The following is a 13,791-nucleotide window of genomic DNA, read 5'->3' on the forward strand; positions in this document are numbered from 1 at the left end:
TCCAAGAAAAAAAAATCTTAAATATAACCGATATAGATACGCATTATACTGAAAGGGTTGTAGCTTACTATGTGAATTCAAATTGTACAACAGTACTGTACAACAGTAATAAGAAAATAATTTTTCAGCTGTACAATAATTTTTCCGTTGTTGGGTTTTTCGCAACTTCATGTTCCATGGGATTTGCAATGGGCTTTTTTCCTTCTTCTCTACTACTCTTTCATGCTTTTTTTTTTCATTTTTTCTATGTTTTCATTTGTAGCTTTAGCAATTCTATTTTCTCAGGTGTATCAGTTAATATGTGTGATGCGCGATCCACCATTTAGTAAAAAAAAAATTTTAAAAGGAAAAATTAATAAATTAATTATGGAAAATTAAATAATAATAATTTTAAATGCATACATATTTTTTAAACTTATAATATCATGAGGATAATAATTTTAATACTATGTAGGGGCACTTGTGAACTGTTCACATCTGCCCCAGATGTCTTGTTCACAAGTGCCCCATCATTCTTCTTAAACCTAACTTGAAAAATAAAGAATTTTTAATTGAGTAAAAAATAAGAATAATTGTCATAAACTTACCTGAATGTTCATATAATGGTCTGCAATAGTTAATTTTAGTTTATTAGTTGATTTATACTATGCTTTCACTTGAAGAAGAGAATGATTATAATATATACAGCACCAGCTCATACAAAGAAATTGTCAGAATAGAACAACAAAATGTCTCATTGCTCTGAAAGTTTTTCAGAGAGGTAGGAGTAGTACCGCCATCAATTGAAAATTTTTCGAGATTTTTTATTTCAAACCATATTGGTAAAGCATACCATGTTCACATGTGCCCCCCTCTCCCCTATATATATTCAAAATATTGCATCCAGCAATAAATGCAGGGATACCAACTAATCCGGAAGCTCTGGTTAGGCATTTAAGTTACATACCGACTTTATTTTCCTTTTATCCTTTCCTTCCGACATTTATATATATATATATATATATATATATATATATATATATATATATATATATATATATATATATATATATATATATATATATATATATATATATATATATATATATATATATATATATATATATATATATATATATATATATATATATATATATATATATATATATATATATATATATATATATATATATATATATATATATATATATATATATATATATATATATATATATATATATATATATATATATATATATATATATATATATATATATATATATATATATATATATATATATATATACATATGTATACATATGTATACATATAAATTCAAAATTAAAATCAGTTCTTCAAATCTTACGTATGAGAGAGTATGGAATCTGATGTAAATTTGAGAGTTCCTCCTTATTATTCAAAAGAGTTAATTTAAAAATAACAAAAACAAGAATAGATCGAATACAAAGATGTTAAAATGTATAGCTTATTTGAATTTTACTGATTTGTTTGCTATAGTAGCATTATAAACTTTTCTTTATCTAAATTTCATTTGTTTTTAAAATCCAACTAATGCTTTGAAAATTAAATAATTAAAAATATAATTTTGACAAACTGACTGAAAAACAAATATTTGGCAACAAATGCAAAACCATTATTAAAGAACATTATAAGTAATTTTTTGAAAAATTTGTTTTTTAATTTAATATTCGTAGAAATAATTTGCTTTTATACATCTTTTCCTTCTAGTAGTTCATCCTTCAGGTAAAACAATATTTTTGCCTTAATACGTATTTGATTCTGAGTGCAATAAATTTGATTTGAAATGGTTCCAAATAGTGGTATAGTGGGGAACTTTTTCTAGTTGTATCAAATTTTTCGTTTTAAGATTTGATTCTGGGTTTAGTAAATTTAGTTTGAAGTAATTTTGCATACCACTAAGTAAAAATAATTCAAGCATTTAAAACTCAAAAAGTAAATTTTAAGATTTTGTCTCTCATTAAATTTGAAATAATTCAGAGACTCTTCTGCTATTTAATGACCAATTTTATTTTTTAATTTAAAAGCAATGTACAGAGACGCCAACTTGGTCCGCTTTGTAAAAAAAGTATTTCCTAGTGGTAACAAAATTTAAGTGATTTTCAGTTTAGTATTTCTCATTAAGTAATTTTTTCAGCACCACTTATCAAAATTCAAAGCATTAAATGAAATACAACCTAATTGCGGTTATTTCGTGGAGACACTTTCAAAAAGTAGATGTAGTTATCCTTATTCCACAAGTTTTACTATTTAATTCGCTACCAATTTATTAAATTTTTTAAAGAAAGCGGAACAGTTGGCATCTCTAAATACGTATATAATCAAGGAAAGATTGCATAAATCAGAATATGTATATTTGTTATATCTTACTTCAATTTAACTTCAGTAAGCAGAAATTTCTTTTTGAACTTTAACATATAATTTTAAGAAAAAAATATTGAAAACATGTAGTATTTTTTTATATGTTAATAGCAAAATATGCTCAAATATTAGGCAAATTAAAGCACATATTATTTTTTCCGCTAAAAACTCGAGAATTTTAATGTTGAGGTACATTAAAAAATTAAATACATCATTCTTTTGAGTTTTTAAATTAATTTATTTTTTGGAAGATTTGGGAAGAATTTTGTTGGTTATTTAAACTGTAAAATAGCTCAAAATTTCAAAGGAATGCATGTAGTTTTTAAAAAGAGTATAAGAATTTAACGCTAATATCCGTTGTATTTCATTTGAAACAGTTTTTGTCATCACTCTCTCTTATAGTTTTTTCTGGAGTGGATTATCATTTTTTTCACATTAAATCGTTCTATTGTATTACACCAAAAGTGGTAATTTATTTTTGTAAGTATTTTAGGTAGTCTCAGAAACAATTCTATTGTTACCTCAACCATTTATGCATTGTTTCACACAAAACGTTTGAAATCACTGTATTAAATTAAATAAAATGCTCGCAGAAATTTAATAATCAATAATTGCAATAAAATAACGGCCACGATTTTCATTGTTACGTCGTATTACGTATATATACAAGTATATAGCAACAAAAGAAAAATAGATAGTTTTTTTCCCCTGTGTAGACTATTCAATGGTTTTAAAACCCTGTGAGTAATCTTAGAAAACTATAATTCGAATGTAATCTGACTCTTTACTGACCAGAATATCATTTGTAATAAAATGCTAATTTTAATGAAAAAATGATTTATCATTTAAAATATATTAATTTTATTGTTAAACCAAGTTTTATGGATTACTGTCGACTTTCGGTAAATGTAATATTTTGACTACTTCTCTAATTGACTTTAACTATTTTAGATTTTACAAGCCCTTTTGACTCTAACTTTTTCCGATTTTACAAGCCCTTTTTGCTTTTGATTTTACAATTTACTTGATTTTATGGTTCTCTTAGATTTATCTATCTCAACACCTTTTAACTCTTCTTTTCTCATTTTTAAAATCATCTTTTATACTTGGTTGCCTTATAATGGTGTTTTAACCCCTTGCATGATTTTATTTTTCAGTCGTTTATTTACTATGGATTTAATTTTGTAGTTGCCGCTCAACGCACTTTTAGTGGTGAATTATTGTGCAACTTGATTTTTTGTATCATTGCCTATTTGTTGTAAATTGTTTGTATCATTGCCCATATTGTGTTGTGAAACTTAATCTTCCTCAAATTGTGATTTTAAAAAATTACTCCGTATGCCCTATTTAGGGCAGGTCGGTTATTTTATTTTATTATTTCGGTAAATATAAAGCATTGCTGCTAACAGTTACACACGTTCTTCATCAATCGGAGTGTCAGAAGATTTTTGGAAACTAGAAAGCTCAGCTGCCAACATTTGTACCCGTTCTTTCTTGTGGTAGTTATACAGCAATGGGATACCTGCAAGTGACGTAGAGTGGGTATCTCAATCCGGATTGGTTGTTGAAACGTGGCATTTGCTTACATTAGCAACTGTTCTTTCCATTCAATTTCGAGTAAGCCAAGCCCGTTTGGTACCAATTCTCTTAAGTAACACATTCTATATTCTTTGTCAAAGATTCTTTCACAAGAATTTCAATTCCACCATTATATATTTACACAAAGACTTAACACAAAGACAGACACGAAGCCACGTAGAACAAAAACAAATTTATTATGTATCGAGGTTGCCAGTTACATAAAACAAAAATATATCATGATTACAATAAAATACATGAACAAGTAATAAATCTAAGTTAAGTAAAAGAAGTAGACTAGAAATAATTATATTTCAACAAATTCGATGTGCTATACGGCTCTATTTAATTAACTTAACGTTAATTAACATTTTAAGTTATGTAGAGAAACTTAGCTCAACTTTTTGTCCCTATTGCTGGTTAGCTGGTGTTAACGTCATAGGCCACATGTGGTGCACATCTTCTTGTAGTGCATTTACCGAATTGCACTGAGAACTGTAGACAGAATTGTTTTAGATTCCGTTAACACCTGAACATGAAATGTTTATTTTTGGAAAATATGAAGCATATTTGCCAACATTTGCACTCATTCTTCTTATTGCATTACATTGATATTTTTAAGTAGAGGATTTTCTTAACCGGACTTCCGATTTTCGCGAAATAAAAAGTATTGGTATTAAAAGCATGAAATTTCTACCTTCTTTAAAAAAAAATATACCCATTCGTGGCTACCACTCTTTATTAACAATTAAAATATTTCTGTTTAGATAATTACTACTGTACAGCTCTTAGATATATAAATTTATTTTAAAATTATTTTAAAATTATTTTGATATTATCACTGCATATAAATAAATTAAACATGAATATGGAAGTATGATATGAGCGTTTTAAACTTTTACAAATTAAAACTACAATTCTGTATATGACTAATTCAATTTTAATTTTATTATCATTTAAGAAAACCCTCCTTAAAAAGATTAAAAGTTGGCAGAAATGCAACTGGTCGAGAAAGTGATATTCACGACTATTTTGTTCCTCCTAAAAAATGATGAAATGTTCTTTCCTTCATTTTAATTCTTCCGAAAATTGGCAGCCCCGACTTAAATTTGGATTAAATAATTATTCGATCTATAATATACTTGGTTTGATTAAGTATATATAATGGTGATCAGTATCCTTAATTGCTTCGAATTTATTAATCTCTTAGTGATTAGCGTCTTTTAAAATACTTCCTTTTTTAAAAAAAGGGGTAGCAAAAGTATTTCATCTTTAGGATTTATTTGGCAGAAAAGAGTTAGTTTTATCTACCATAATAAATTAAAAAAATTTAAATATTTGTAAACGGATCTGAGTCAAATCATAGAATTGTTTTTAAAGATAAAAAAAGCAACTGAAGAAAATATTCAGTTGTTATAAACAATTATATATTCCCTGACTTTTTTTATATAAGTGCTTTTTTATGGGTGCTTTTCATATAGATTTTTTTCATATGGGTGACCGTTTTTTTTTTTTTTGCTAAGTATTTATCATTTCAAAGACGGGGGGAATAAAAACTCTCTCAGTTACTTTTGACAATAATATGAACCACTAAAATTATAACAGTTTTTTCTCAAACAATGCGTTGTTTTTAAACATCCATTTAAAATTTCGAAAAACAGTAATGATAAAAAAAAAAATTTCATCTCATATATGTAGATCATAATTTTAATGTCTCTTATCTCTTTTTAACTAAAATTTTGGAAAATATTTTTGTGCCCTTCATAGGTGTATATCTAAGATTAAAATACTACAGCATAAATTGTTCCACCAACTTTAAATATTAGAATAATATCTTCTAGGTTAACCAGAAGAGTTGGCAACTATGTATAAAATATTGATAATAAAACAACAATAATCTTTGCCTTACAAGAAAATCAAATTATGCGTCCGTACCTGTTTTATTGCCTAAGTAAATGGAACTAATGAAATTATGTTATCACCACTTTTAATACGGAATAATTTTTAAAATAACTCGGGTTTGCAAGACATTAGAAATCGACATTTTTTCACAAATAATTATGATAAAATAAATCTTAATTCTTTAAAAGAAAACGATTAATAAAGCAAACGACTTTGCTTGTTTTAAAAAGTTCTATTTCTTTTATCTCTTTTATAATCAATTTTAAATTTTTGTGTCTAATATTCATTCTACTAATAAACCCTTTTCAGCGTTTAATTGTTTTTACTTTTTTTTAAACAGAAGTCAGAAAACGAATAAAATGAAGTATCCTTCGCAGTGACTACATTGAAAGGAAATTGTAAATTCTAGCTAAAAATCATAAATTCAAAAATATCAATGATTCGCGTGTCTAAGTGACATTCGTTTGTACAGTTAATGTCAACTTGCAAAAACGTTTAACGGTAACTGTAATTTAATAAAACACGCGCCGTAATCAATCAATAGCAAATTTTATTGAAAAACAGCAGACGATAAATAAAAGGATGAAAAAAATAAAACAAAAGTATGAAGGTTTGTGACGTCACGAGCTTTGTAATCATCGTTTCAAGCGGTCAAACAACAATTTATGGCCTTACGCACAACTTCAACTTAATCGCAGCTAAAGCAACTGAATTATTATTTTTCGCTTATACCTAACTTTCACGTCGTTTTTAAGTTCCTTCCATAAATATATACACATATATATATATTATCTCAATTTTCACTGGTTTCGGAATTGGACTACACTTGAGAGTAAAAATAACAGCACTTGAAAATATCTAATTATGGAGTGAGTGCTACGCTAGGATAAGTGATCTTTTTGGATTTATCTCTTTTTGAGGTAAGAGTTTAAAAGAATTATTCTTATTCATCTGCTAAAAACTTGTTTTATTTCTATTATTAAAATTTTAATGAGAATTCCAACCCACCCTACTAATTTATTGGGAATTCACTGCTATAAATATGCAATAAAACATTTAAATTTATTTTAAGAAATCTAATTTTTCAATACTATAACTCTTGTTATATCGTACAGCATGATTGCTGAGAAAGGAAAGAGAAAAACATTCTAGAACAAATGTTATTATAAAATGCTAAATACACTTAAGAACAAGAATATTGGAGAACTTCGTTAAGAACAGTAAACAATTACACTTTTTTAGAGTATCTTACATGAAATCAGAAGAAAAAAATAATCTTTATTCACTTTAAAGAATCTATGAATTATTTTATCATTGAGTAATAATCGTATGTTTTTCGAATTCTAAATCATATTCTGGCGTATAAGTGAGATGTTCACGTGTATCAGAACATTGTTCGAAATTTTGGAGAATGTTGCACCAGGATATCGCTAAAGTTTGTTAATATGGTCCCAAAATTTTAATATGGTACTTTTATTGTACTTCTTAAACTTAAATACACAACACAGTGTTTCAACTTAAACGGTGACTAGTTCAATTTAGTACCTTTAATGCAAAATAGCACCGTGTTAGTGTTCAAGATATTGGTTTCATTATTCAATGTTGGACTGATTTTTCTGCGAGTATCTAAAAAGTATTCTTACGTTTGAATTCACAAGAAATCCATAAAAAAATGTCAGTCATCTTATCCAGATATTTTGAATAATGTCAAAAAAATTAAGAGAGTTTTCAAATACTTCTTTTTTAGGAAAAATATTTTGATAAAAATCCACGGTTCTTCATGAATGGCAATGTATTAAAACGCAAAATTGCGAGCAATGAAACCTGATTAAATATCCCATTAGATAATAAATGTGGACGATTCAACCTCATAACTTAATCTTTGGGCTGTTAATAAAATTCTCGCTACAAATTTATACGAGAGTGTGTTTGAGACTCTTTGCAGAAAGAAAGCAACCTTTTCATTATTTTTGCCATTAAATATAAGTACCCCATCAACTTGGTTTTTTTTGGAATTTATTATTATTTTTATTATATTTATTATTATTTTTATTATTTTTATTTTTATTATATTTATTATTATTTTTATTTTTATTATATTTATTATTATTTTTATTTTTATTACATTTATTATTATTTTTATTATATTTATTATTATTTTTATTACATTTATTATTATTTTTATTATATTTATTATTTTTTTATTACATTTATTATTATTTTTATTATATTTATTATTATTTTTACCATTTTTATTATATTTATTATTATTTTTATTATATTTATTATTATTTTTATTATCATTTTCATTATTTTTAATTTTATCTGTGGAATTTATTATTATTTTTTTGTAGCAATATGCAGTTAATTAATTGTCTCTGAAAGCTTCGTAAAATGTCAGGGCTGTTGGTAGTAATGTAGGGAAAATTCAGCGAGAAATGTTTATATTTAATGATAGTTAATCAATGTGAAAATAATAAAATGCAAAGTGATTATTGAAAACACTATTGAGAGCCGTTGCAATTTTGATCCCTATTATAGTCTATAGCGATTGTTAATATAATTGACGAATTTTTATTCCTTAATTTCAGTGTAATGAGTAAGGAAATATTTTCCCCTTTTTCCAAGATAAGTGTTCTCTTTTTTAAAAAATTATTTCTGCTAATAGTCATGTACTAAAATATTATAACGAGAATATAATAAATAAGCTAATGCCTGGTATTGATATAAATTATAAAAATAATAAATAGTTTTTTTTTCCAGCGGTCCTCAGGAATATTTTTGTCCAATTTACCACCCTCTATGACAACACTCTCTGGTGACGAAACTAACTTTTTGGTGACCAAAAGTTTCAGTGATTGTAAAGTTATTTTGTCCACTATTTTGAATTTTTAATGAAAGATAAGGCAATAAAAATTTATTTAAATACCATAATATAATTCTTTGGGTGTAGAACCAAATCTACAAATTATTTTCTAACTGACAAAAAAGTACACGAATACTTTTTTCTAGAGATTCGAAATCGGAATAAATAATGTTGATAATTGAAAAATATTGTTTTATCTAGTGCGCAACAGCACATTTTAAAGTTTTAAAAAAAGAAAATATTCATAAAAGTATTTTATTTTTTAAAATTTTAGAAAAAAAATGTGCGAGATTATAATTTTTTGGAGCGCTAACATTAAAATTAGGGTTGATGTTGTGGTTATTTTGTTTATTTGAAATTAAATTAAAAATTGAAAAATTATTATTGAATCATTAAGTGAAAAAAAAAATTCACTGTAGAACTTGATATAAATGCTAACAAATATAATGAAAAAAAGCATTTAATATTAATTAATAAAGTATGTTGAAATAAAGTACATTATGAATAACTTTTGATTTAATAATGGGTTTCTGAATTACTAAGAAACAATTTTTATGGTACTTGGGGTCTACTTAAGATGTGCTAGTTAATTAGTGCCTGGTCCAAGCCTATGATGTTAGCAGCTCTGGGCATAAAAAAACATATTATTAGCTGTATTTTCAACGAATTTTGTTACGATGGCAATTTTGAAAAAGAAAATGGTACATGTAAGAATTTCGAATATTAAGTACATAATAGGTAACATGCAAATGAATCAAATTTTATAGCAATATTATGTCAATAATATAATTTTATAGCCAATTTACCGTAATAGACAAAAGTTTTAAATTAATAACATTTTTCAGAAAAGAAATACCTATGCTAGATAAAGCGACATATTTGAGCCTCACAAATAATAAAAATCTAAACTGGAACGATCATATAAATGAAATAATTGCTAAAGCCTTCGGAATTTATAATAAATTAAAATGCCAACGAGATCCGTATTCTAAAGTGTCTTTCAAAAGTAAACGACATTTATCTTACTTATATTAAGTCAATAATTACTTATACTAAGTCAATAATTACAATGATTACTACATTCATCTTACTTATATTAAGTCAATAATTACTTATACTAAGACAATAATTGCAATAATTACTACATTTATCTTACTTATATTAAGTCAATGCATCCCCTGTCTGGAGCAATATTAGTAAAGCACAAACCAAAAAACTCTATTTATTCCAAAACAAATTACCTAGAAAAATGAGTGGTGTCTCCTATTTCATCAGAAATAAGGACATACGCAGGAAGTTTAAATTAAAAACTTTCTCAGAAACATTCATGACTTTTAATACGCAATCATTCAAAAAAGCCCAAATTGCTCAGATGCTAACTACAATATTTTCAAAGCCGAAATGCTTTAAGAAGACGCCAAAGTTAGACCTCTAGCATACATTTTTACTAGTAATGCTAGTTTATCTAACAAGTTTAATTAATTTATCACTAAACTGAGGTTATTTCGGTCATAATTAATAACGCTATAAGCTCACTAAGGCGTGAACGTGTTAAATTTCATTAAATGCGCGGCGAAATGAGATGCGATCGCGGCATCTTATTTCGAATTCATGATTATAGTATCCTTTCATTTTACCTTTTATTTTTCTGTAATTTTTCTTTATTTATCTCATCGCAAATCATGGTGAATATATGACATGATCCAATAAATCACCATGAAAAGGTAATAAGCCAAAAAAATAACATTAAGAAGATTTATGAATATTTTAATATTCGTGTTCAATAGATCATTTAAAAATTTTAGGAAAATTATAAATAAATGAAAAACGTTGCTACCTTATTGATTAATTTCATACTTTTTGATGAATATTTCCCCTAGTGGTAGAAAAATCAGTCGAATTTTGTTTAATATCATTTAAAATTTAAAACATGTATAGTTGGATAGTAACCTAATTTTAACTTTTTTTTTATCACTCCTTTCCCCCAACTTCCACACCACTACTAACAAGAAGTTTTCAGATCACGACAGATGTAGCGTATATGCAAGCTGATGTTTAAGTCGGCTGATAGGATCGAACTCACGACCCTCTGCTCTCTCAATCTGCAGAGCGAGAGATGCCGTTACCGACTTTAACCATCTCCATGACTTTAACACAGGAGCTCATTGCTTAACATTAAAAATGCCTATTTTGTATTACGTCCAGTTTCAATAATGCTCATTTTGTGCAATGTCCATATTTATTTACATATTTTATGCTAAGCCCGTTTAATTTAAGGTATGTTCATTTCATCAAGCATGCATTTCAAGTTGCGTAAATTTTCCTGAACACTTATTTTGAGCTATGTTGATTTTTTAAAACGTGCATATAGAGCTTCCATTTTCGTAAACTTGCATTTATTTGTTTAATTAATTAATTTTTTTAAGCTTTCGAATAATCTCTTAATCCATCTCCCATTTCATTAACTACGTCAATTTGAGAAATGCGGAATTTTAGCAATTTCAAAAGGGAAAGTTTATACATTTTTTAAGTGATTTTAATTGTTTTGAATAAATTATTAATTATTCACAATTAATTAATCACTGATCATAAAAAAGAGGCGTTTCATGAAACGTATGGACGGTAATCAGAACTCCTAAGGAGTTTACCCATTGATAATAGCGGTAGTAAATTTTTTTAAGATATCACTTTTTAATGCGTAGATAACTGGCACCATAGAATGCTGATTTAGTTATATTTCATTTAACAAATACTGTATATAATGGCGGTCATAAATGCATAAAAATATAGACATTTGTTTATTTTTGTTATATTTAAAAAGAAAATTGCGAGAATCATGGGAGTCTTGGTACTTTCAAACAATAATCTTATATATATACTATTCTGCCGGCCAGGTGGACGAGCAGTTAGCGCGCTTGACTGCGATGCCATTGGCTGCTGGTTCGAATCCCGCTCTGGACATGGACGTCTCTCTCTCTCTTTGTGCTGTCCTCTGTTGTGTGTGTAATGTGTGAATGTGGCCCATCCTATAAACGGGTTTGTGGCAGTGTGGCGTGGGCAACGTTGCTCGCCTCCGTGACTTTGGCTCACAGGTGCCCACTGGGTATCGCTAAATGAGTAACAATTCCGGCATCTTCATAGGCTAAGATTTAAATTCAGTGCCTGCCATTGGAGAAAAAAATATTTACTATTCTATTTCAAAAGTGTTCCTATAAAATTTCAAGGGCGTAGTCAATCAGCACTTCATTATTTAAACTTCAAGTGTTTTTTTTTTGTTTTTTTGGGGGGGAATTTTGAGTGGACGTTAGTAATTGTTCCAGTAGTTATATGTAATAAATACTGAAAAAATTTAACAACTATAAAATATCTTAGCATTAATATATTTTTTTCATATCGATAATTCAAATATTGCATGACTTTAAGTGGCAATACGAGGTAGTCAGTAGCAACAGTTAATATTAGTAGTGCAGGTTTGTAGTGGCCATCAAACGAGGAAATGGGAATAAAAGAATTTTTTGTTTTCACAAATGCAAACAAGATATGATTGCCGGAAAATTATTTGAAATTGACATGCCATGATTGACATATTAATTCGTAATTTTCCTGCCAATCATAAAGGTCATTCATTTTCAAATACTTTTTTATCATGCTCCAGTGCTTTATTAATAAATACTTGAGATGAATGATATATTCTTTATTCTAGTAATATTTAATTTACGATTTCAAATGCACCTTTCCCCAAGAAGTATTAAAAATTTCCGCGTTTAAAAAAAGTTAACTCTAAATTTCTGTTATAGTATAAAATGAAAGAAAATAATGATGAAATATTCGTTCGTTCGTTGTAGTGGAACAAGGCGTTTGAGGCCTTACGGCCCTTTTCCCATTCATCCTGAAATTAGACTAAGAAGCATACATGACAAAAATAAAGTTTGGGGAGCAAAATGGAGTTCTTGAGAGAAAAAAAAAAATGACACTTTGCCTTTATTAGGTTATTACAAAATTACGAGTATTAAAAAAGTACATGAAAAGAGATAAAATTAAAGTACAATGGGAAAATAAACACTAATGAATGTGACAGTATTTACAGTTTGGGAGTACATACAAAAGGGGAGCGAGTTAAAGGAATGTGAGGATGTGTGTATACGTGTAAGAAGTGTGGCTCTATCAAGGAAGAAACCCGGCCGTCCTGGTAATTACCACTCGTGGCGGGTAGCATTCGACACTTAAGTTACAGGGATTAGCTTACCCCTGATCAGACCCCGAGGGGTTATGATGAAATATTTTAAATTAAAATTTAATAAATACTTAGCATCATTAATAGCATCAGCATATTAGCATCAGCAATACTTAGCATTAATAAATACTTAGCATTAATAAATACTTAGCATAAAAACGCATCATTTGTTTCGTAATAAATTAAAAATAAAAGTGTCTATAGTTTATTTTAGTGAACACTGTCGATTATGAGTGTTTTCCTATTACATAAATAGTATGAGTGTGATTATAATTAAAATCAGATCTCCCCCCCCCCTAATTTGCAAGTTGGTTTACCAAAAATTCAGCTAACCGTTTTTTTTTACTTTGAGTTTAAACCCTAAAGCTTTAATGACCCTAGAGTTCTATGACCCTAGAGCTTTAAAAATTTGAAAAAAATTCGATTAGTATGAAAATGAGTTTTAAACATCTAATACATTTATCACCACCAAAACAAAATAGATCTGCTTTAAAATTTTGTTTGCCAGATCTCTAAATGTTGAGGTATTTTTATAAAGAGCTTTAACATACTTTTATTTCCCCTAATAAACGTTCTAAGGACCTTGGGTACCTTTAAATTGTATAACTACTAATAATGTAATGGTTTTTATCTTATGAACTGAGCAGCCTTTTAGCAACTACTTTAAATTTTGAAAAATGAAGAGATAAGATGGTCCCCTCATTTTGGACAGTCCAAATATTTATGTTTCTCAAAGGGTTAAAGGGTCAGCGAAGGGTGCTTGATATATCCCACTTCATTATTCTTCATCCCTAAAGTTAGACGTTATTTTATGCATTTTTATAATTTTTTG

General features: G+C 27.4%; 1 protein-coding gene across 4 annotated transcripts in view; it reads left to right on the top strand.

Moving 5' to 3' along the window:
* The window catches only part of LOC107443408 (uncharacterized), a 73,109-nt gene that overhangs the window by 22,585 nt on the left and 36,733 nt on the right, over window positions 1–13,791 (top strand). Inside the window, exon 1 of one of the 4 annotated variants that reach the window (XM_043044288.3) lies at window positions 6,484–6,779. The exons of 2 other annotated variants lie outside the window; for them this stretch is intronic. The gene's annotated coding sequence lies outside the window, so the exon portion shown is untranslated. Of the gene's footprint in view, window positions 1–6,483; window positions 6,780–13,791 lie in introns of those variants that run through there. One more of the 4 variants, XM_016057261.5, reaches the window with a different exon arrangement.

The sequence above is a fragment of the Parasteatoda tepidariorum genome, chromosome 1 (genome assembly GCF_982258835.1).
Source record: "Parasteatoda tepidariorum strain Cologne lab strain chromosome 1, Ptep-v5.0, whole genome shotgun sequence".
Taxonomy (NCBI): Eukaryota; Metazoa; Arthropoda; class Arachnida; order Araneae; family Theridiidae; genus Parasteatoda; species Parasteatoda tepidariorum.